Here is a 23806-nt window from a genome sequence, read left to right as displayed (position 1 = left end):
GAGATGATGTTACCATTACTGGTATGGGCCACAGCTCTCCTGGCCATCCTGTAATCTTGGCCCAACATAGTGCCAAAGAAGAACAAGCCGCCAGGGAAAAGGGTAAATGGAGCAAAGATTTATCAAGTTATGCTCATCTCAGTGCTGAAGAACTTCACTCCGGGTTTTTAAACCGTCTGCACTCAAACCGTGACTATGAAGCCGGTTTGGTGAACCTGACAAAGAAACCTTATGAGGTATTTTCATCTTCTGTCTTTTCTTGATTCCAACTCTCAACATCAGCCCAAGTAGCCCCCAAGGGCCCTTTTATGATACCAATCTTAAACCGGGTCTTTGTAACACCTTAATCCTTACATGCTCATTGTCAACACGTCAAATCCACAAGAAAAACTGATACTTCATCAATGTAGTTATATTGCTTTCATCGGTGTAGCCCCCAAGGGCCGGTTTAGCTTTGCGAGGTAACCCGGGTCTTGAATCCATGCATCCGTTTTGAATAGATGTACATTAGCCCCCAAGTGTTAAGGATAATGCTTGCATTGTACTTGAGACTTGTTGATAATAGAGCAAATAGACATTAGCCCCCAAGTGTTAAGGACAATGCTTGCATTGTACTTGAGACCTGTTGATAATAGAGCAAATAGACATTAGCCCCCAAGTACGAAGTGCATAACATGTTATACGCTTTAGCACTTTAGAAAATACTTATCCTGTTGCTGACATACCTTCACCTTTGTAGGCCGAGTTGAGTATTAGAGATGCTCGAACCACTGATCTACAGGAAAATGTGAAGTCCCAACAAGAAGAGGCTTCTAAAGTGAAAGAAGAGCTGACCAAAGCCCTGGCCGCTATGGAGAAATTAAAAGAAACTTTTAACAAGGAGCGTGCTAACTGGGAGGCTTAAAAGGCCGGTTTAACCAAGAAAGCTGAAGACGCAGAAGCAACTCTAGAACCAGTTGTAGATGAACTAACTGGTTTGAAGCGACACATCAATGCTATGACTTCCGCCGTGTTCGGTAATTATCTCATTATGCTTGCTTGTCCAATTCATGAGATCTTATTGTTTATCAGTCTGGCTGATATTAAACCATGGTAGACACTCGTATTGCTCATCTGGGCATGGATATGCAGATGAAGCTTAAAGCGGCTTACACTTTCCTTGAACAATTGTATTCTAGGACCCAGCGTGCTATTTGTACTACAGCTTACAACAAGCCGGCGCCATCACTGATAAAGGAAACCCTTGAGAAGCTGGCCATGCTCCCAGCCCGGATTACCGAACTGAAGAAGGCAGCCGCAAGAGCAGGAGCACTAACCGCACTAATCCGGGCCAAGGCTTGGATTCCGGATCTTGAAGAGGATGACATTATTAAAGGTTATCCAGGAGTGAAGGAGGACGGTTCAAACTTCGACAATGATGACCTTCGAAGGCTGACCAAAGAGATGCGACCAATAGCTAGCAAACTGGCAGAGGATATAGACTTATCTTGTTTCCAGCCGGTTTACCATGCTGACGGCAAGAGGCAGCCTGCTGAAATCCATGAAGTCGAAGAACTTGTGCCTCCAATCCATAAGCATACTTGAAGAAGCCATGTTTCAAGCTTTAACCGGAATCGATTGGTCAACGGTTGATTTCCAACGTCTGGGGAGGGATGAAGAAGAGGTGATTGCACCAACTGGCCCGCAACCGTCAAATCGTCCCGACGAAACATCTTAAACCGGCAGCCAGGTTACCAGCTATTGTGTGCTACTGTTTGAAACAATTTATTCCAGTGAAGCCGTTTTGAAGCTTCGTGTAATAGGATAGTAAAAACGTCCTTATCTGTCATGCCATCAAGCATGTTTGTGTTGCTTGATATTGAGAAAACTTGTCTCGCTTTTTGGGATCTATTTATGCATAGTCCATGATGATTTGCGTTCCTAGCTACAAGAACTTGAAAGTGTCCTAGTGGTTTACCACTGGACAGGTTATGATGCCAAGAGAATATACAGGACTTGGATGTATAACCAAAGTTTGTATTAATAAGATAAAATAAATAATATCTTCGACATACCTCATTGGTTGACCAACTGCTTGAATGGTAGAGATGAAAATACCAATCTGGAGTATTGATAACTCCTGGCCCTCTTGCCGTTTCATGTAGAAATCACATTGGGCTAAAAAACCGTTGAGTTGTTCGTATAAGGCTGGTGACATCTAGTCAAAGCCAGACCGGAGCAGTTTTGCTACCGGTTTTTAGAATCTGATCATGTACTTACAACTGAGTGCTGAAAGTCAAGCCGGGTTGTACTGAACACCGGTTTGTCAGAAGAATATTTATAAATCCCTAATCATAGAAATAGCAAAAAACAAAAGAAATATGCAAGGCTTTTCATGGGCTACCGGGCCCTAAATCGAGGCTTTTCATGGGCTGCCAGGCCGCTGAGTTAAACCATTTTGCAAAGCCTTTTAAGATGGACCGCAATCTTTAACCAATCACCGGTTTAACTTTGACAAGTTCAGGGTCCATTGGATTGACTTGTCAAACATTCGATGGGTCATACCAGGTTTACCTGGACGGAGTGGCTTACTTAAAAAAGGCAGGATAACCCAGGGTTTTAGGTGAATACACCTAGCTTCCAAGTCTGGCTTGATAGCCTATTACAAGGGTTCAAACTCATTGTTCTTTGAGAAGCAAAGAGCCCCCAAGTAATATGTGAGCTGTGTTCGGTGGTTACCTATGTTTGAACTATGCTTAGTGCAACAGACTCTCTTTGGCTCCACATAATTTCCTTTTGGCTTAACGCCTATCAAGAGGTGTAGCTATGGTGTGATAACAACCAAGCCCCCTAGTGATATCCCTTTGTGGTGTTAAACCGATCAAGAGGTGTAGCTATGGTGTGACCACAACCAAGCCCCCTAGTGATATCCCTTTGTGGTTTCAAACCGATCAAGAGGTGTAGCTATGGTTCAAATATGACCAAGCCCCCTAGTGATTTTCTTTATATCCGTGCGGCTGCAGAGACCGGTTTAACAAAATTCCGCTTTGACAGTAGAAGCTCTTGTAGGCTCACACATGATGTAAAAAGAACAGAGACCCCGCTTTATTCGAGGCTCTGGTTTATTATATATAATATATAAATTGTCATAAATATGTACATAAGAAGAGCCTGAGGCTCAAGTATAGTAAGGCTGAAGAAGAGCTATATTCCACGGCCGCTTGGTCTCCTCCTCCGATTTATGTGAGTCTTTGTGCTCTCGAACATCAATGAGGTAGTATGACCCGTTGTGCAGATTCTTGCTGACCACAAAAGGTCCTTCCCAAGGTGGGGATAACTTGTGCATATCAGTCTGATCCTGGATGAGCCGGAGCACCAGATCACCTTCTTGAAAAGTTCTGGTTTTAACCCGGCGGCTGTGATAACGCTGGAGATCTTGTTGATAAATCGCCGAACGTGCTGCTGCAAGATCACGCTCCTCATCTAACAGGTCCAGTGAGTCCTGACATGTTGTCTCATTATTAGCTTCAATATAAGCTGCCACACGGGGCGAGTCATGACGTATGTCACTAGGAAGAACTGCCTCCGCCCCATAAACCATGAAAAAAGGCGTGTAACCCGTAGATCTGTTGGGTGTGGTATTGATGCTCCATAACACAGAAGGTAACTCCTCAACCCAACAACCCGATGTCCGTTTCAAAGGAACCATAAGCCAGGGTTTAATACATCTCAAAATTTCTTGATTTGCCCTCTCCGCTTGACCATTAGATTGGGGGTGAGCCACCGATGCTATATCAAGCCGGATGTGCTCACGTTGGCAAAACTCCTCCATCTCTCCTTTGACAGATTAGTACCATTATCAGTTATAATACTGTGTGGAAAGCCAAACCGGAATATCACCTTTTTGATGAACTGAGCTATCGTGGCCACATCACACTTACTGACTGGCTCTGCTTCCACCCATTTGGTGAACTTGTCAACTGCCACTAATAAGTGGGTCTTTTTGTCCTTGGATAGCTTAAAAGGTCCAACCATATCAAGCCCCCAGGTCGCAAACGGCCAAGTTATTGGAATCATCCTCAACTCCTGAGCCGGAATGTGAGCACGGCGTGCGAATTTTTGACAACCGTCACATCGTTTAACCAGATCCTCCGCATCAGCATGAGCCGTTAACCAATAAAAGCCGTGACGAAAAGCCTTAGCCACCAAAGACTTTGAACCGGCGTGGTGACCACAATCCCCTTCATGGATTTCTCGCAAAATCTCATAACCCTCTTGAGGAGAAATACAACACTGAATTGCCCCTGTGACGCTGTAACAATGTAACTCCCCGTTGATTATGGTCATGGACTTGGAACGCTGGATTACCTGTCAGGCCAAGATTTCATCCTCTGGTAACTCGCACCGGTTCATGTAAGCCAGGTACGGGATTGTCCAATCCGGTATGATATGCAAAGCTGCCACCAATTGAGCCTCCGGATCAGGAATAGCCAACTCCTCCTCTTTTGGTACTTTAACCGACGGATTATGAAGCACGTCAAGAAAGACATTTGGTGGGACCGGTTTACGCTGAGAACCAAGGCGGCTTAAAGCGTCCACCGCTTCGTTCTTTCGCCGGTCTACTTGGTCCACCTGATAACCCTTGAAGTGACCAGCTACCGTGTCTACCTCTTGTCGATATGCAGCCATGAGAGGGTCTTTAGAATCCCAAGTGCCAGACACCTGTTGATACACTAGATCTGAGTCCCCAAAGCACTTAACCCGGCTTAAGTTCATCTCCTTAGCCATCCCAAGACCGTGGAGCAAGGCCTCATACTCAGCTGCATTGTTAGTACATGGGAACATTAAACGGAGAACATAACAAAACTTGTCACCTCGTGGGGAAGTTAGTATGACTCCAGCCCCCGAGCCCTCCAACTGTCTGGATCCATCAAAGTGAATAGTCCAGTACGTGTTATCTGGCTTTTCCCCTGGTGCCTGCAACTCTGTCCAATCGTTGATGAAATCCACGAGCGCTTGGGATTTAATGGCTGTGCGAGGCGTGTATTTGAGCCCGTGAGGTCCAAGCTCAATAGCCCACTTAGCAATCCGGCTAGTTACTTCTCTGTTTTGAATGATATCTCTCAGAGGGGCTGAACTGACCATTGTGATAGGATGACCCTGAAAATAATGTTTGAGCTTCCGGCTTGCCATAAACACTCCATACACCAACTTATGCCAATGTGGATACCTCTGCTTTGATTTAATGAGCACCTCACTGATATAATAAACCGGCCGTTGAACCAGATACTCCTTCCCAGCTTCCTTGCGCTCCACCACAATAGCCATGCTAACAGCTCGGGCATTAGCAGCCACATACAACAATAATGACTCTTTATTGATCGGAGTTGCAAGCACAGGTGGTTCAGCTAACTGCCTCTTCAGATCCTCAAATGCTTTATCAGTCGCCTTGCTCTAGACAAAATCATATGTTTTCTTTAGCATCTGATATAGAGGGATGGCCTTCTCCCCAAGATGACTGATAAACCGGCTCAAAGCCACAATCGGGCCGGCCAAACGTTGAACGTCATTGATACACGCCGGTTTAGCCAAAGATGTAATTGCTGAGATTTTTTCTGGATTAGCCTCAATGCCTCTGTTTGACACCAGAAAACCCAAGAGTTTGCCTGTCGGGACAACAAAGACACACTTTTCCGGATTGAGCATCATCTTGTAAACCTGGAGGTTGTCAAAGGTTTCTCTCAAATCATCTATCAATGTTTCCTCCTTCCTGGATTTTATCACAATATCATCTACATATGCATGAACATTGCGCCCAATCTGCTTATGAAGACAGTTCTGAACACAGCGTTGATAAGTCGCCTGGGCACTCTTGAGCCCAAAAGGCATGGAGACATAGCTGAAGGCTCCAAAAGGAGTTATAAAAGCCGTCTTCTCCTAGTACTTAACTGCCATTTTGATCTGATGATAACCAGAATAAGCGTCCAGAAAACACAAACGGTCACAACCCGCCGTAGCATCAATGATCTGATCGATATGAGGGAGGGCAAAGGGATCTACAGGGCAAGCCTTGTTCAGGTCTGTGTAGTCTATACACATACGCCAAGTGCCATTTTTCTTAAGAACCAGCACCGGATTAGCCAACCACTCTGGGTGAAAAACCTCCACGATAAACCCTGCGGCCAACAACCGAGCTACCTCTTCACCAATAGCCTTGCGCCTTTCTTCATTGAAGCGGCAGAGAAACTGCCGACCGGTTTAAACTTAGGATCAATGTTAAGTGTGTGCTCAGTGAGTTCCCTCGGTACACCTGGCATGTCAGAAGTCTTCCATGCAAAGATGTCCCGGTTCTCACGGATGAACTCGATGAGCGCGCTTTCCTATTTGGGATCCAGGTTAGCGCTGATGCTGAACTGTTTGAATGAATCACCAGGGATGAAATCAACCATCTTAGTATCTGTGGCCGACTTAAACTTCAGCGCCGGATCGTGTTCCATAGTCGCTTTTTCAAAGAAATATCTGCCGGACCAACTTTGTCTTTGTAGAACTTTAGCTCTTCTGTGGCACAAACCGACTCAGCATAGGCCGCATCACCTTCCTCACATTCCAAATCGATCTCCCCGCTTCTATGTACTGTGATGGTCCCCTTATGACCTGGCATTTTAAGCTGCAGATAAACATAACACAGCCTCGCCATGAATTTAGCGTAAGCCGGTCTCCCAAACAGAGCATGATACGGGCTTTTGATTTTTACCACCTCAAAAGTCAATGTTTCTGACCTTAAATCATGATCATCTCCAAAAGCCACTTCTAAGGCTATCTTTCCCACTGGATATGCAGACTTATCGGGCACCACACCATGGAAAACAGTGTTTGACGGTTTAAGATTTTTATCTGTCAACCCCATACGACGGAAGGTATCATAATACAGAATGTTGATACTGCTTCCCCCATCCATGAGCACCTTGGTGAACTTATATTCCCCAACTTGAGGAGCCACCACTAAGGCTAGATGACCAGGATTGTCAACCCGGGGCGGGTGATCCTCTCTGCTCCACAAAATGGGTTGCTCAGACCAGCGCAAATACTGAGGCACCGCCGGTTCAACAGAGTTCACTGCCCTCTTGTGAAGCTTCTGATCACGCTTACACAAGCTAGTGGTGAAGACATGATATTGCCCACTATTTAACTGCTTAGGATGGCTCTAATAACTAGACTGCTGTTGCTGCTGCTGGTTCCCCTGATGGTTGTAAATTCCCTGGTTGCCCTGGTTCCCTTGACAGATGTGTCCGGTTTGATTGCCCTGAAATCCTAAACCGGAACAGCCGCCTCCGTAACCTGGCCCGTGGAAACCACCTCCTGAACCGCCGGGCGGGCCATTATCGTACTGAAACATATTGGAGTTTGAGGGAGTCCTGGATTAGGGGGTGTCCGGAGGGCCGGACTATACCTTCGACCGGACTCTTGGACTATGAAGATACAAGATTGAAGACTTCGTCCCGTGTCCGGAAGGGACTTTCCTTGGCGTGGAAGGCAAGCTTGGCGATACGGATATGTAGATCTCCTACCATTGTAACCGACTCTGTGTAACCCTAGCCCTCTCCGGTGTCTATATAAACGGGAGAGTTTTAGTCTGGAGGAACAACAATCATACCATAGGCTAGCTTCTAGGGTTTAGCCTCTTTGATCTCGTGGTAGATCTACTCTTGTACTACCCATATCATCAATATTAATCAAGCAGGATGTAGGGTTTTACCTCCATCAAGAGGGCCCAAACCTGGGTAAAACATCATGTCCCCTGCCTCCTGTTACCATCAGACCTAGACGCACAGTTCGGGACCCCCTACCCGAGATCCGCCAGTTTTGACCCGACATTGGTGCTTTCATTGAGAGTTCCTTTGTGTCGTCGCTTTTAGGCCCGATAGCTTCTCCGATCATCAACAGCGATCCGATCCAAGGTGAGACTTTTCTCCCCGAACAGATCTTCGTATTCGGTGGCTTTGCACTGCGGGCCAAATTCGCTTGGTCATCTAGAGCAGATCGAAAGCTACGCCCTTGGCCATCAGGTCAGATTTGGAAGTTTGAACTACACGGCCGACATCCGCGGAGACTTGATCTTCGACGGATTCGAGCCACAGCCGAGCGTGCCGCACTGTAACGACGGGCATGATTTAGCTCTGCTGCCGAACAGTGCCCTGGAGGCCGCACCTGTGTCCGCTCCGACCCCTAGCTCGGAGCCGATCACACCAACCAAGGATGGGTGGTTAGACACCGCCTCGGGGGCTGCAATCTCTACGACGATCGAGCCGAACACCAACCCTATTCTCTGTGAAGCCCGTGACTCCAAGGAGCCAGACTCCTCTCCGGACTCCGAGCCCTCTGCGCCCCGACCAATCGAACCCGATTGGGCGCCAATCATGGAGTTCACCGCCGCGGACATCTTTCAGCACTCGGCCTTCGGCAATATTCTGAATTCACTAAAGTCTCTCTCTTTGTCAGGAGAGCCCTGGCCAGACTATAGTCGGCAAGGTTGGGATGCGCATGATGAAGAAATTTAACGCCCACCGACCACCCACTTCGTAGCCACTATCGATGATTTAACCGACATGCTCGACTTCGACTCCGAAGACATCGATGGTATGGATGCCGATGCAGGAGACGATCAAGATCCAGCGCCTATAGGGCACTGGAAAGCCACATCGTCGTATGATATATACATGGTGGACACCCCAAAACAAGGCAATGGCGATGGAACAGCGGAGGATGACCCCTCCAAGAAGCAGCCTAAGCGTCGACGTCAGCGGCGCCGCTCTAAATCCCACCAAAACAAAAACGGTGATTCCGGCACGGGGGATAATAACATCCTGGATAGTGCCGAAGACAACCACCTACAGCAAGATTCAACATAGGAGGATAGAGAAGCCAGCCCTCATGAGAGAGCGGCAGACAGAGAGGATGAGGACGATAATTATATGCCTCCCTCCGAAGACGAGGCAAGCCTCGACGATGACGAATTTGTCGTGCCGGAGGATCCCGTCGAACAAGAGCGTTTCAAATGCAGGCTTATGGCCACGGCGAACAGCCTCAAGAAAAAACAGCAACAACTCAGAGCTGATCAGGATTTGCTAGCCGACAGATGGACTGAAGTCCTTGCGGCCGAAGAGTATGAACTCGAACGCCCCTCCAAGAGCTACCCAAAGCGCTGGTTGCTACCCCAATTAGAGGAGGAAGCATTTAAACCTACATCACCAGCGCATGATGCGGCCGACCAGCCACCCCGTGGCCGCGACAGAGAGGCCTCTCGGCCCTCCACTCAAGTCGCACCCCGGCGCCGCTCAAAACTACCAAGGCATGGGAAAATGCGCTAGACCTGCGAGACATATTGGAGGACAAAGCAAGGCAAACAAGATCGATCTATGGATCACGTGGGCGCCCCACGGCACGAGACGGTACTCGTCACGCCGGATATAGTAAATCCGGCCGGGCCGAACACAGTAGACAAAGCTCGTTTGAGCTGCGTCATGATATAGCCCAGTATAGAGGCGCCGCACACCCACTATGCTTCACAGATGAAGTAATGGATCATCAAATCCCCGAGGGTTTCAAACCCGTGAACATCGAATCATATGATGGCACAACAGATCCCACGGTATGGATCGAGGACTATCTCCTTCATATCCACATGGCCCGCGGTGATGACTTACACGCCATCAAATACCTCCCACTCAAGCTTAAAGGACCAGCTCGGCATTGGCTTAACAGCTTGCCAGCAGAATCAATTGGTTGTTGGGAGGACCTGGAAGCCGCATTCCTCAACAATTTCCAAGGCACTTATGTGCGACCACCAGACGCCGATGACCTAAGCCACATAATTCAGCAGCCAGAGGAATCGGCCAGACAATTCTGGACACGGTTCCTAACCAAGAAAAATCGAATTGTCGACTGTCCGGACGCAGAGGCCTTAGCAGCCTTCAAGCATAACATCCGTGACGAGTGGCTTGCACGGCACCTAGGACAGGAAAAGCCGAAATCTATGGCAGCCCTCACAACACTTATGACCCGCTTTTGCGCGGGAGAAGACAGTTGGCTAGCTCGCAGCAATAACATGACCAAGAACCCTGGTAATTCAGATACCAAGGACAGCAGTGGCAGGTCACGTTGCAACAAGCAAAAGCGTCGCATTAATGGTGACAATGCTGAGGATACGTCAGTTAATGCCGGATTCAGAGGCTCTAAACCCGGTCAGCGGAAAAAGCCATTCAAAAGAAATACCCGGGCCCGTCCAGTTTGGACTGAATACTCGACCGCTCATGCCAGATACATGGCACCCCCAAAAAACCAGCCAATCACACCAACAGGGATTGTTGGGTGTTCAAGCAGGCAGGCAAGTTAAATGCCGAAAGCAGAGACAAGGGGCTGCATAGCGATGACGAGGAGGAGCCCCGGCCGCCGAACAATAGTGGACAGAAAGGTTTTCCCCCACAAGTACGGACTGTGAACATGCTATACGCAACCCACGTCCCCAAGAGGGAGCGGAAGCGTGTGCTAAGGGACGTATACACGATGGAGCCAGTCGCCCCAAAGTTCAACCCATGGTCTTCCTGCCCGATCACTTTGATCGAAGGGACCACCCCACTAGCATCCGTCACGGCAGATTCACCGAATTGGTTCTAGACCCAATTATTGACGGATTTCACCTCACTAGAGTCCTTATGGACGGCGGCAGCAACCTGAACCTGCTTTATCAGGATACAGTGCGGAAAATGGGCATCGATCCCTCGAGGATTAAACCCACCAGAACGACCTTTAAAGGCGTCATACCAGGTGTAGAAGCCAACTGTACAGGCTCAGTTACACTTGAAGTGGTCTTAGGATCTCCGGATAATTTCTGAAGCGAGGAGTTAATCTTCGACATAGTCCCGTTCCGCAGTGGCTATCACGCACTACTCGGGCGAACCGCATTTTCCAAATTCAATGCGGTGCCGCACTACGCATACCTCAAGCTCAAGATTCCAGGCCCTTGAGGCGTCATCACGGTCAATGCAAATGCTCTCTCCAAACGGAGGAGCATACGGCGGCTATCGCAACGGAAGTACAAAGCAGCCTCTCAAGGCAATTCTCTAGTCCGGCCATTAAACGTCCGGACACCATCAAGCGCGCCCGGAGTAACCTACACCAAGACCGCCCGACACGTTCAGAGCAAGCGTAGCAATGCGGCCCCAACCCCAGCCCTCGCAAACTTGCGAAACCAGTGCTGCGCGTACATAACTACGCTCTGGAAATACCATGGGCACAGGGGGAGGGGCACCATCACGGCACGCCCAAAACGTGGCTTAAACCGCACTAGGGGCTGCCGATTTCTTAATTTTCTCTTATTTTCAGGACTCCATTCTCCGGAAGGCTTGTCCGGCAGTACAATTGCCGCACAAACGATACAACCAGGGAAGCAGAAAGCTACACCGCACTACGGAACTCTAAGGTGGTCTCTATAACAAGCAGTATACCTGCTTCGCATAACATTCCGCAGCTCGCCCCTGGAAAGGACATATTTGATAGTCCCATCTTTTGCTTATTGCACTATTTGTATCGTTCTGCTTTAATCGCAGCCTTTTTAAAATAAACAATGCATAGCTTTCGTCTATTATTGCATTACCTTTTTTTGACGAATATATGTTCATTAATGACATGTTGCACCCGTACACTTTGGTACGGCCAATACGCCAGGGGCTTAAGTACCCCACAACATGGTGTGAGAAGTCCGAACACTTTCACAAGTGCGGCACCCCGAACTTATAGCATTATATGCATCGGCTCCGAATCATGTCTTGGGTCAATACTTGGGTTTGCCCGGCTCCTATGTTTTGGTACCTTACGTTCTGTCATATCGGCTAAGGTAGCACTAGGAGAACTACTGCGATTGTGCCCCAGTTGAGCTGGGCTAAGCACCTCAGTAGAGAAAGCTAAAACTGACCGTCATGATGAGGCGAGAGTTGGTCGCTGTTCGAGAGGTTTTCGAGTCCCTAAAGACTTATGCCGCTTAGAGCGAGGAGTCGGCTTTGTCCGGCCTAGGCGTGGATAGCGCCCCGAACTCGGTCTTCCGCACACTAGGGGCTTCGCCGAAATTTAAAATTATAGAATTCTATGGCTAAGTGAGAGTGTTCAAGCATTATAGTCCGATTGCCTTGTTCGTTGTGTTGAGCGCCTCCCTCGAAGGACCCAAGAATGGGAAAAAGAGCGCTCATGTTTATCCCGAACACCCCAGAACTCGTGGCATGGGGGCAGAAGCCGACGACTCGCCATCTCTCAAATTTGATAAACGGCCACACAGAAGGTAATATTTTAAATTCAAAAGCGTTGCTTAGCGCATATGAACAAGTTTTTAGCGTATAGGATCACAAATGCGAGTTTACTAAAAAATTACATCTTTGGAGCATTCATCCGCTATAAGGTGGGCACCCTTCAGGACGCCCTCATAATACGCTTCCGGGACACGATGCTCCTTGCCCGGAAGCGGCTCGTCCTTCACCAGCTTCTCCGCATCCATCTTGCCCCAGTGCACTTTAGCACGGGCACCTTCGATGCAGACGGAGCGCTTGATTACTTCAAGCCGTGGACATGCATCCACCAGCTGCCTCACCAGCCCGAAGTAGCTCCTAGGCAGAGCCTCTCCAGGCCACAACCGAACTAGGAGGCCCTTTACGGCCTGTTCGGCAACCTTGTGGAGCTCGACCATCTGCTTCAGCTGGTCGCTCAAAGGCACCAGGTGTCTGGCCTCAGCACACTGAGACCAGAACACCTTCTTCGTCGAGCTCCCCTCCTCGCCTCGGTAGTAGGCAGCGGTATTAGACGCACTGTGGGGCAAATCTGCAAATGCTCCTGGAGAGCTCCGAACTCGGGTAAGTAACAAATAATTCACTTTCACGTGCTTGCTTTGCATAATGAAGGCCTTACCCGCCGCTATCTTCTTCATCGTGTCAATTTCTTTGAGGGCTTTCTGGGCTTCGGCCTTGGCAGACTTCGCACGTTTGAGGGCTGCCGCAAGCTCGGACGCTTGCGTCTTTGAGTCAAGCTCCAAACTCTCGTGTTTTTTCACGAGAGCCTGGAGCTCTTTCTGCACCTCCTCCACCCGCGCCTCCTGCTTCTCTCTCTCTCTGTGCGCTTCGCGGTCGCCCTGTTTTCGGCCTCGAACAACGCTTGCTTAAGGGTTGCCACCTCGGCCATGGCCCCTATAATAGCACGGTGATCCTGTCATTTTTTGCAACCACATCTTCTCTATATAATTGCGCAAGGTATTACTTACCTTCCTTCTACTAGAGTTGCCTCTTGGCATGGCCGAGCTCGTTCTCGGACCGCGCGAGGTTCTGCTTCAGCATATCCACCTCCGCAGTCAGTGCGGTGGAGGCTAGTAGTGAAGCCTGCATACGCATATTGACTTGATTATGTTAGACTCCTGCGATTATTAGATCCTCTATTCGGCTTTTCTTTCCGAACGCCGAACAGAGCATCATGGGCTACTGTCTATGCGGTAATATTTTTACATATTCTTTACCTACCTCAAAGCCTGTTAGAAGGCTGGCACAGGCTTTAGTCAGTCCGCTCATGGCGGACTGAACCTTCTGAATCACCGCACTCATAATAGTACGGTGCTCCTCGTCGATGGAGGCGCCGTTAAGCGTCTCCAGCAAATTGTCCGGTGCCTGCGGTTGGACGGAGGTCACCAGCTCGGTAGGCTCGCCCCTCTTGGAAGGAGGCCGCCTACTGGAGTCTGGAACCATTGAAGGTTCCGGCACGGTGTCCGGCTCAAGGCCGGACTCGGAGCCCTTGGGGGTTTTATCATCTTCGCGCCTGGAGTCCGGGAGGTCGCCTTGTGGCGCCTCCAGGACCACCTCCTCCTAGCTTGGAACCTGTTGGGACAGCACCTCGGCGTCGTCAGTAGGGTGGGGGGAGGTAGCCGTCGGAAGAGAATTCACATCCGAAGAATCCAGGGAACCGCTCGACGACACGTCGAGCCGGTCTTTGGGTGGACTGCACAAACATGTTCGACATAAGGAAAAGTTGTGCAATGGAAGAATACTATGAATCACTCTGGTATCCGGACACTTACGATCTCGCCAGGGGCTTGGCCCTGTGCCACCACTCCTCTTCGCTGTCGTCGGTGTTGGTGGAGCCGTCCAGAGGAAGGGTTTTCCCCTTCTCGGACCCTTCGGCCTCCCCAGTTGGGGCGGCCTTCCTTTTCTTATCTCTCCCCGCTAGAGGGGGAGAGGTCTCTTCTTCCTCCTCCTCGTCTTCACGGGAGGAGTGCGTCTTGGAGTCGTCGGATGATGAATCCGACACCCCCGGGCGCCGGGCACTCTTCCGAGTCCCCGTGGCCTTCTTCTTGGCCTTCTTCTCCGGCACCACATAGGGTGCCGGAACCAGCAGCTTCGCCAAGCGAGCGTCCGCTGGGCCTTCGGGCAAAGGAGCCGGACAGTTGATCTGTCCGGACATCTCCTGCCAATCCTGTCAAAGGTAAGGGAGCTTAAGATCCCGCATGGAGTCAAACTATGAAAAACTAATACCCTATAAAAGGTAAATACAGCTTACCGCACGAGCGCGACGCTGCGTGCTGAATCTGCAATCCTCGGTAGCGGATGCGGGGGCCTCGGCGCCCTTGAAAAGCACCTTCCAGGCATCTTCGTACATTGTATCGAAGAGCCTGCTTAGAGTTTGGTGCTGCGTCGGGTCGTACTCCCACAGGTTGAAATCCCGTTGTTGACACGGTAGGATCCGGCGGATGAGCATAACCTGGACTACGTTGACAAGTTTGAGCTTCTTGTCCACCAGGGTTTGGACGCATGTTTGGAGTCCGGTCAGCTCTCCTTCTTTACCCCATGACAGGCCCGTCTCTTTCCAAGAGGTGAGCCGCGTAGGGGGTCTGGATCGGAACTCAGGGGCTGCGACCGATTCAGGGTCGCGCGGCTCGGTGATGTAAAACCACCCCGATTGCCACCCCTTTAGGGACTCCACGAAGGAGCCCTCGGGCCATAGGACATTGGGAATCTTGCCCACCATGGCGCCTCCGCACTCCGCCTGAGTGTCGCGCACCACCTTCGGCTTGACATTGAAAGTCTTGAGCCATAGGCCGAAATGGGGGCGGATGCAGAAGAAAGCCTCGCACACGACGATAAACGCCGAGATATTGAGGACAAAATTCGGGGCCAGATCATGGAAATTCAGGCCATAGTAGAACATGAGCCCCCGGACAAATGGGTGGAGAGGGAAGCCCAGTCCGCGGAGGAAATGGGGGAGGAACACCACCCTCTCATGGGGCCTAGGGGTGGGGATGAGCTGCCCCTCTTCGGGAAGCCGGTGCGCAATGTCGTTAGACAAGTATCCGGCCTTCCTCAGTCTTTTGATGTGTCCCTCCGTGACAGAGGAGACCATCCACTTGCCTCCCGCTCTGGACATGGCTGGAGAAGGTTGAGGTGGGGTGTGCGGACTTGGGCGCTGGAGCTCGAGTGCACGGAAATGGATAGGCAAAGGAGGAAGAAGGCATGGATGAAAAGGTGGATCCTTATCCCCTTATATGGGCAGATGCGACTATGCACCCCCACCAGCCTGGTAAAACTCGCTTATCTCCCAAGCGCCATAGTCAATGGCGCGGTTGGGTTACCCACACCCGTATTGATGAGAATCCCGGAATAAAGGGAGACGGTCTCTGCTTTAACAAGACGTGCCAAGGAAACCGCCTCGCTAAACGCGCTGAGGTGGACAGTAAAACGATTCGAATAAAGACTTGGCCGTGGTGTGATGTCACGCTATGGAATATGTCAGCAGATTAGATTTGTGTAAATGTTATTCTCTCTATGGCAATATGTGGAAACTTATTTTGCAGAGCCGGACACTACCTTTGTGTTTAAAATCTTCTATGAAGTACTTGGAGGAGGAACCCGCCTTGCAATGCCGAAGACAATCTGCGCGCCGGACTCATCGTCATTGAAGCCTGGTTCAAGGGCTACTGAGGGAGTCCTGGATTAGGGGTGTCCGGAGGGCCGGACTATACCTTCGACCGGATTCCTAGACTATGAAGATACAAGATTGAAGACTTTGTCCCGTGTCCGGAAGGGACTTTCCTTGGCGTGGAAGGCAAGCTTGGCGATACGGATATGTAGATCTCCTACCATTGTAACCGACTCTGTGTAACCCTAGCCCTCTCCGGTGTCTATATAAACCAGAGAGTTTTAGTCCGTAGGAACAACAATCATACCATAGGCTAGCTTCTAGGGTTTAGCCTCTCTGATCTCGTGGTAGATCTACTCTTGTACTACCCATATCATCAATATTAATCAAGCAGGACGTAGGGTTTTACCTCCATCAAGAGGGCCCAAACCTGGGTAAGACATCGTGTCCCCTGCCTCCTGTTACCATCCGACCTAGACACACAGTTCGGGACCCCCTACCCGAGATCCACCGGTTTTGACACCGACAGAGTTCTTGAAATCTCGCATGATATAACAATCCTTCCAAAGATGCGATGTTGGCTTCTCCTTTGATCCATGCTTTGGACAGGGCTGATTTAGCAGCCGCTCCAAGTTGGGGCCTGAACCTCCGCCCCTCTGGGGTTGCTTACCCTTACGGCGCTGACCATTCTCCTGAGCATTGGTGTTAGCCACAAAGTCCAAACTGTTGTCGGCCTCGCGCTTACCGTTGTTCCCATGGCCCGCCGGATTATGCTGCTGGCCCTTGGTGTTGCCGTTCTTTTTCCCTTTCCCCGGTTTGTCCTCCTTTGATTCAGGGTCTTTGGTATTATCTGAATCGGCGTACTTAACGAAAGAGGCCATAAGCATTGACATATCATTGCAGTGACGTTTGAGCCTTCCTAACTTCTGTTTAAGCGGCAGAATTGCCCTCCAACGTTAACACTACGGTATCTGCATTGATATGATCCGATGAATGCAAAATAGCTGAGACCCGCTTTACCCAATGGGTCGTGGACTCCCCGTCCTCTTGGACACAAGCGGCCAGATCCACAATTGACATGGGCTGCTTACAAGTATCTTTGGAGTTTTGGATAAACCGGTGCTTCAATTCGGCCCATTATCCGACAGAATTAGTTGGTAAGCTCTTCAACCAAGTACGAGATGTCCCTTACAACATCATGGTGAAGTATTTAGCACATAATGCTTCATCCACATCTAACATCTCCATTGCCATCTCGTAGCTCTCAACCCATGCCTCTGGATGTAGATCGATGGTATAATTGGGTACCTTACGAGGGCCCTTGAAATCCTTGGGCAGCCGCACATTACGCAAAGCGGGGGTAAGACACGTCACCCCTAAGGAACTGAATACCACACTTGGCTCTACTGAAGCAGTAGGGTGAACCGGAGTAGGTTGACGGGCTCCGTGCAGAGCTGCTAACTCGGCCTCTCGACGTGCGCGACCACGATCCACCACATCCTGCGCATTAGCACCTCCCCCAGCTGGGTTGTGCCCCTGCGGCGAGTTACGGCAATGCGCACTGCTTGATACGGCCGGTTCATCCTCAACGTGCCTGCTGTAGCTCTGGCTTGGACGGGGGGTGGAATGAATCCTCTCACGACTATGCGAATAAGCCTGTTGTTGGTTTAAAGCTGTTTGAAGGAGCTCTCTGTCCCGTCGTGCCTCAATCGCAACTGGTGATTCACCGTCAGTTGGGAGTGCTGCCAATCGTGAAGCGGCGGCCACAATGTTCTCTAATGGGTTGGAGTAATGCCCCGGGGGCGTTGGAACATACTGTGGCACAATGTTGTTTTGACGAGGCGGGTTCATCGTGTGCGGCTGAACCGGCGCTCCTGTTCCCGGCGCCTCTGTCCTATTTAACACTGGCTGGTTACTAGTTCCTGCTCCTGGTGTGTTGAAGAGATTTCTTGCCTCATAACTCGGCAGGAGATGCGACCAGTATCTTCTTCTCATGACTTCCTCTGAGGCATTCTGATCCAGCCTAAGCCGGTAGGCCTGAGCTTCCAACTCGGCCCATTCTGTAGCCATCCTAGCATTCTCTGCCGCTAGGTCCGCTTTAGCCTGAGTTATCTGATCTTTTACCTTTGCGATCTCCGCGTTGTGCTGATCCCGGGCTACTGCGTCCACCTCCGCGGCCATCAATGTTGCCAAAGTGTCGAACAAGTCAGACAGAACTTGAGCCGGAGGCGGCGCAGAGCCCCCTGCCCCCGCCGGCATGGTTGTTGCTGATCCGGAGAGCATTGCCGTAGCTGTTGATGAACAGGGCACTGCTTGTGTACCGGCCATAAAGATAGCGACCCGGCTCGGCAGATCAAGGAAGTCCAGAATACTGTTGCCCTCGGAACCTCCGTTAATCCAGCCATCCTCCAACTGATATAGCGATTCAGTTTCTCCAGAAGACTCGTCGTCGGAGCAGACAACGGCTTCTCCATCGGATGCCGGTCCGTCCTTGTAGTCTGATCCATGGACGACACCTACAAAAACATGCCTTGCCACAAGCTGAACCGGGGAAGGGCTTGCACGCTGAGCCGTCTCGATGATGTCGGTGCAGGTGTCCGGCTGAGGGCCCGGTTCGCCAATCTTGCCGATGAAGACGTGAATCCCACCAAAGGGGACCCGGTACCCGTATTCGATTGAATCAGCCTCGGGGCCCCATCCCGCGTTGTCGATGTAGAGCTTGCCGCGACGACTCATTGTCATCCGGCCCACAGCGTACCCCTTGAGTCCATCAAAACTGCCCTTCAAGAACTCGAAACCATCGTCCGATAGCCGCACGGTGGGCGCCAACTGTCGTGGGTTTGTCACGGCAGATGTCCTCATGAAAGGACTTAGTCGTGGAGCCATCGCTATAGGTTAGCTTAAAGGGGTTAAACCGGACAAGGGGGACACGAGGGTTTTTATACTAGTTCGGCCCCTTTGATGAAGGTAAAGCCTACGTCTAGTTGTGGTTGGTATTGCTAGGGTTTCGATGACCAGGGAGCAAATCCGCTTTGCCTGGCTCTCGAGTTGTTGTTCATCCCTAAACCGCTGTCAGGTCATCCCTTTATATACAGAGGTCGACGCCCGCCGGTTTACACAGTCCCGAGGTCGGATCATAAACATGTCCGGCTCGGTCTCTATTCCTTCTACTTACAATACAAGTTTACATGATAAAGTCAGTTCACTACTACAGGCTTTAATCCGTCTTTGGGCCATGGGCCTTCTTAAAGCGCCAGTATCTTGCCATCTTCATGGGCTTCAATCTTCGTGGAGCTAACCCGGCCATGCCTAGCCGGTTTACCTCCCGTAACTATATCCCCAACAATGCGCGTAGTACTTTGTTTTGATAATTAATAGATTTTTGCAATAAGTATGTGAGTTCTTTATGACTAATGTTGAGTCCATGGATTATACGCACTCTCACCCTTCCACCATTGCTAGCCTCTCTAGTACCGCGCAACTTTCGTCGGTACCATAAACCCACCATATATCTTTCTCAAAACAACCACCATACCTACCTATTATGGCATTTCCATAGCCATTCCGAGATATATTGCCATGCAACTTTCCACCGTTCCGTTATTATGACACACTTCATCATTGTCATATTGCTTTGCATGACCATGCAGTTGACATTGTATTTGTGGCAAAGCCACCGTTCATAATTCTTTCATACATGTCACTCATGCATCATTGCACATCCCGGTACACCACCGGAGGCATTCATATATAGTCATATCTTTTTCTAAGTATCGAGTTGTAATTCTTGAGTTGTAAGTAAATAAAAGTGTGATGATCATCATTATTAGAGCATTGTCCCAGTGAGGAAAGGATAATGGAGACTATGATTCCCCCACAAGTCGGGATGAGACTCCGGACTAAAAAAAGCGGCCATAAAAAAGGAGAAAAGGCCCAAATAAAAAAATAAAAAAATGAGAGAAAAAGAGAGAAGGGGCAATGCTACTATCCTTTTACCACACTTGTGCTTCAAAGTAGCACCATGATCTTCATGATAGAGAGTCTCCTATGTTTTCACTTTCATATACTAGTGGGAATCTTTCATTATAGAACTTGGCTTGCATATTCCAATGATGAGCTTCCTCAATATGCCCTAGGTCTTCGTGAGCAAGCGAGTTGGATGCACACCCACTAGTTTCTTTTGTTGAGCTTTCATACATTTATAGCTATAGTGCACCCGTTGCATGGCAATCCCTACTCACTCACATTGATATCTATCGATGGGCATCTCCATAGCTCGTTGATACGCCTAGTTGATGTGAGACTATCTTCTCCTTTTTTTCTTCTCCACAACCACCATTCTATTCCACCTATAGTGCTATGTCCATGGCTCACACTCATGTATTGCGTGAAGATTGAAAAAGTTTGAGAACATCAAAAGTATGAAACAATTGTTTGGCGTGTCATCGGGGTTGTTCATGATTTAAATATTTTGTGTGGTGAAGATAGAGCATAGACAGATTATATGATTTTGTAGGGATAGCTTTCTTTGGCCATGTTATTTTGAGAAGACATGATTACTTGGTTAGTATGCTTGAAGTATTATTATTTTTATGTCAATATTAAACTTTTGTCTTGAATCTCATGGATCTGAATATTCTTGCCACAATAAAGAGAACTACATGGATAAATATGTTAGGTAGCATTCCACATCAAAAATTCTGTTTTTATCATTTACCTACTCGAGGACGAGCAGGAATTAAGCCTGGGGATGCTGATACGTCTCCAACGTATCTATAATTTTTGATTGTTCCATGCTATTATATTATCAACCTTGGATGTTTTATATGCATTTATATGCTATTTTATATGATTTTTGGGACTAACCTATTAACCTAGAGCCCAGTGCCAGTTTCTGTTTTTTCCTTGTTTTAGAGTATCGCAAAAAAAGAAAATCAAACGGAGTCCAATTGACCTGAAACTTCACAGAACTTATTTTTGGACCAGAAGAAGCCCACGGAGTATCAGAGTTGGACCAGGAGAGTCCCGGGCTGCCCACGAGGGTGGGGGGCGCGCCCACCCCCTGGGCGCGCCCCCTGCCTCGTGGACAGCCTGGAGGTCCACCGACGTACTTCTTCCTCCCATATATACCCATATACCCTAAAACCGTCGAGGAGCACAATACATCGGGAGTTAAGCCACCAGAAGCCTCCGTAGCCACCAAAAACCAATCTAGACCCGTTCCGGCACCCTGCCGGAGGGGGAATCCCTCTCAGGTGGCCATCTTCATCATCCCGGTGCTCTCCATGATGAGGAGGGAGTAGTTCTCCCTCGGGGCTGAGGGTATGTACTAGTAGCTATATGTTTGATCTCTCTGTCTCTCGTGTTCTTGATTTGGCACGATCTTGATGTATCGCGAGCTTTGCTATTATAGTTGGATCCTATGTTTCTCCTCCCCCTCTTATCTCTTGTAATGAATTGAGTTTCCCCTTTGAAGTCATCTTATCGGATTGAGTCTTTAAAGATTTGAGAACACTTGATGTATGTCTTGCCGTGCGTATTTGTGGTGACAATGGGATATCACGTGCCACTTGATGTATGTTTTGGTGATCAACTTGCGGGTTCCGCCCATGAACCTATGCATAGGGGTTGGCACACGTTTTCGTCTTGAATCTCCGATAGAAACTTTGGGGCACTCTTTGAGGTTCTATGTGTTGGTTGAATAGATGAATCTGAGATCGTGTGATGCATATCTATAATCATACCCACGGATACTTGAGGTGACATTGGAGTATCTAGGTGACATTAGGGTTTTGGTTGATTTGTGTCTTAAGGTGTTATTCTAGTACGAACTCTATGGCTTTTTGTGACACTTATAGGAATAGCCCAACGGATTGATTGGAAAGAATAACTTTGAGGTGGTTTCGTACCCTGCCATAATCTCTTCGTTTGTTCTCCTCTATTAGTGGCTTTGGAGTGACTCTGTGTTGCATGTTGAGGACTAGTTATATGATCCAATTATGTTATTATTGTTGAGAGAACTTACACTAGTGAAAGTATGAACCCTAGGCCTTGTTTCAACACATTGCAACACCATTTACGCTCACTTTTATCATTAGTTACCTTGCTGTTTTTATATTTTCAGATTACAAAAACCTATATCTATCATCCATATACCACTTGTATCACCATCTCTTCGCCGAACTACTGCACCTATACAATTTACCATTGTATTGGGTGTGTTGGGGACACAAGAGACTCTTTGTTATTTGGTTGCAGGGTTGTTTGAGAGAGACCATCTTCATCCTACGCCTCCAACGGATTGATAAACCGTAGGTCATCCACTTGAGGGAAATTTGCTACTGTCCTACAAACCTCTGCACTTGGAGGCCCAACAACGTCCACAAGAAGAAGGTTGTGTAGTAGACATCAACGCCCACGGTTTCAATAATACTTGTGTTTCTGATTTGTAACGTGAAAGCACTTGTTCCAAAATGACTTTGTTGATTGTTAATGTGTGCGCCTTTGCAAATCGGACAGAAAAATTACCACAACTTGTTGGTGCCATGTCATGAGACCATGCCAAGTTTCATGATTTTCAGACATGTTTTGGAATTACAGGAATTAAAAAACCAAGTTTCTCAATCTTTCCGGCCGAGCCACGACGCCCAGATGTTTGAATTTCACTCCCATCTCTTGCATGGGACCTAGAAATTCACCCAAGGACACACATGTGATTTTTCAAACAACTTTGGTGCACTAGAGCATGTGCTTGTAGTTCAAATTTGAATTATGCACATTAAATGCCCAGAAATTCAATTAATGTGTAAAAAAGGCCAAACGAACCCGAAATAATTCCAAAATTTAGCATGGTACTTCTATTTGGTCTAATATGACTGTGTAAAAAAATTAAGGCGGGAGAAGGCAGTGTACGTATGTCATTTCGCACACGGAGGTGACACGTTCCCTCTCGCAACCACGAGCCTTCTTAAGGCAAGCTCCGGTTTGCAAGAAGCTTACACCAAAGCTTGTCCCAATTCGGCCAAAAAAATTACCGCAACATGTTGGTGCCATGTCATGACACCATGTCAAGTTTCATGATTTTCACGCGTTTTTGGAATTGCAGGAATTAAAAAACCAAGTTTCTCAATCTTTCCGTCCAAGCCACGATGCCCAGATGTTTGAATTTCACTCCCATCTCTTGCATGGGACCTAGAAATTCACCCAAGGACACACATGTGATTTTTCAAACAACTTTGGTGCATTGGAGCCTATGCTTGTAGTTCAAATTTGAATTATGCACATTAAATGCCTAGAAACTCAATTAATGTATAAAAAAGGCAAAAAGAGCCCAGAATAATTCCAAAATTTAGCACGGTACTTCTATTTGGTCTAATCTGGCTGTGTAAAAAAATTAAGGCGGGAGATGACAGTGTACATTTGTCGTTTTGGACACAGAGGTGACACGTTCCCTCTCGGAACCACGAGCCTTCTTGAGGGAAGCTCCGGTTTGTAAGAAGCTTACACCAAAGCTTGTCCCAATTCGGCCAAAAAAATTATCGCAGCATGTTGGTGCCATGTCATCAGACCATGCCAAGTTTCATGATTTTCAGGCGTGTTTTGGAATTACAGGAATTAAAAAAGCAAGTTTCTCAATCTTTCCGGCCGAGCCACGACGCCCACACGTTTGAATTTTATTCCCATTTCTTGCATGGGACCTATAAATTCACCCAAAGACACACATGTGTTTTTTCAGCAAAATTTGGTGCATTGGAGCATGTGCTTGTAGTTCAAATTTGAATTATGCACATTAAATGCCTACAAACTCAATTAATGCATAAAAATGCCAAACGAACCCGGAATAATTCTAAATTTAAACACGACACTCATGTACTAGTTGTATGTTCAC

The sequence above is a fragment of the Triticum dicoccoides genome, chromosome 1A, assembly GCF_002162155.2.
Source record: "Triticum dicoccoides isolate Atlit2015 ecotype Zavitan chromosome 1A, WEW_v2.0, whole genome shotgun sequence".
NCBI classification, from domain to species: Eukaryota; Viridiplantae; Streptophyta; class Magnoliopsida; order Poales; family Poaceae; genus Triticum; species Triticum dicoccoides.
This window is presented reverse-complemented; position numbering follows the sequence as displayed.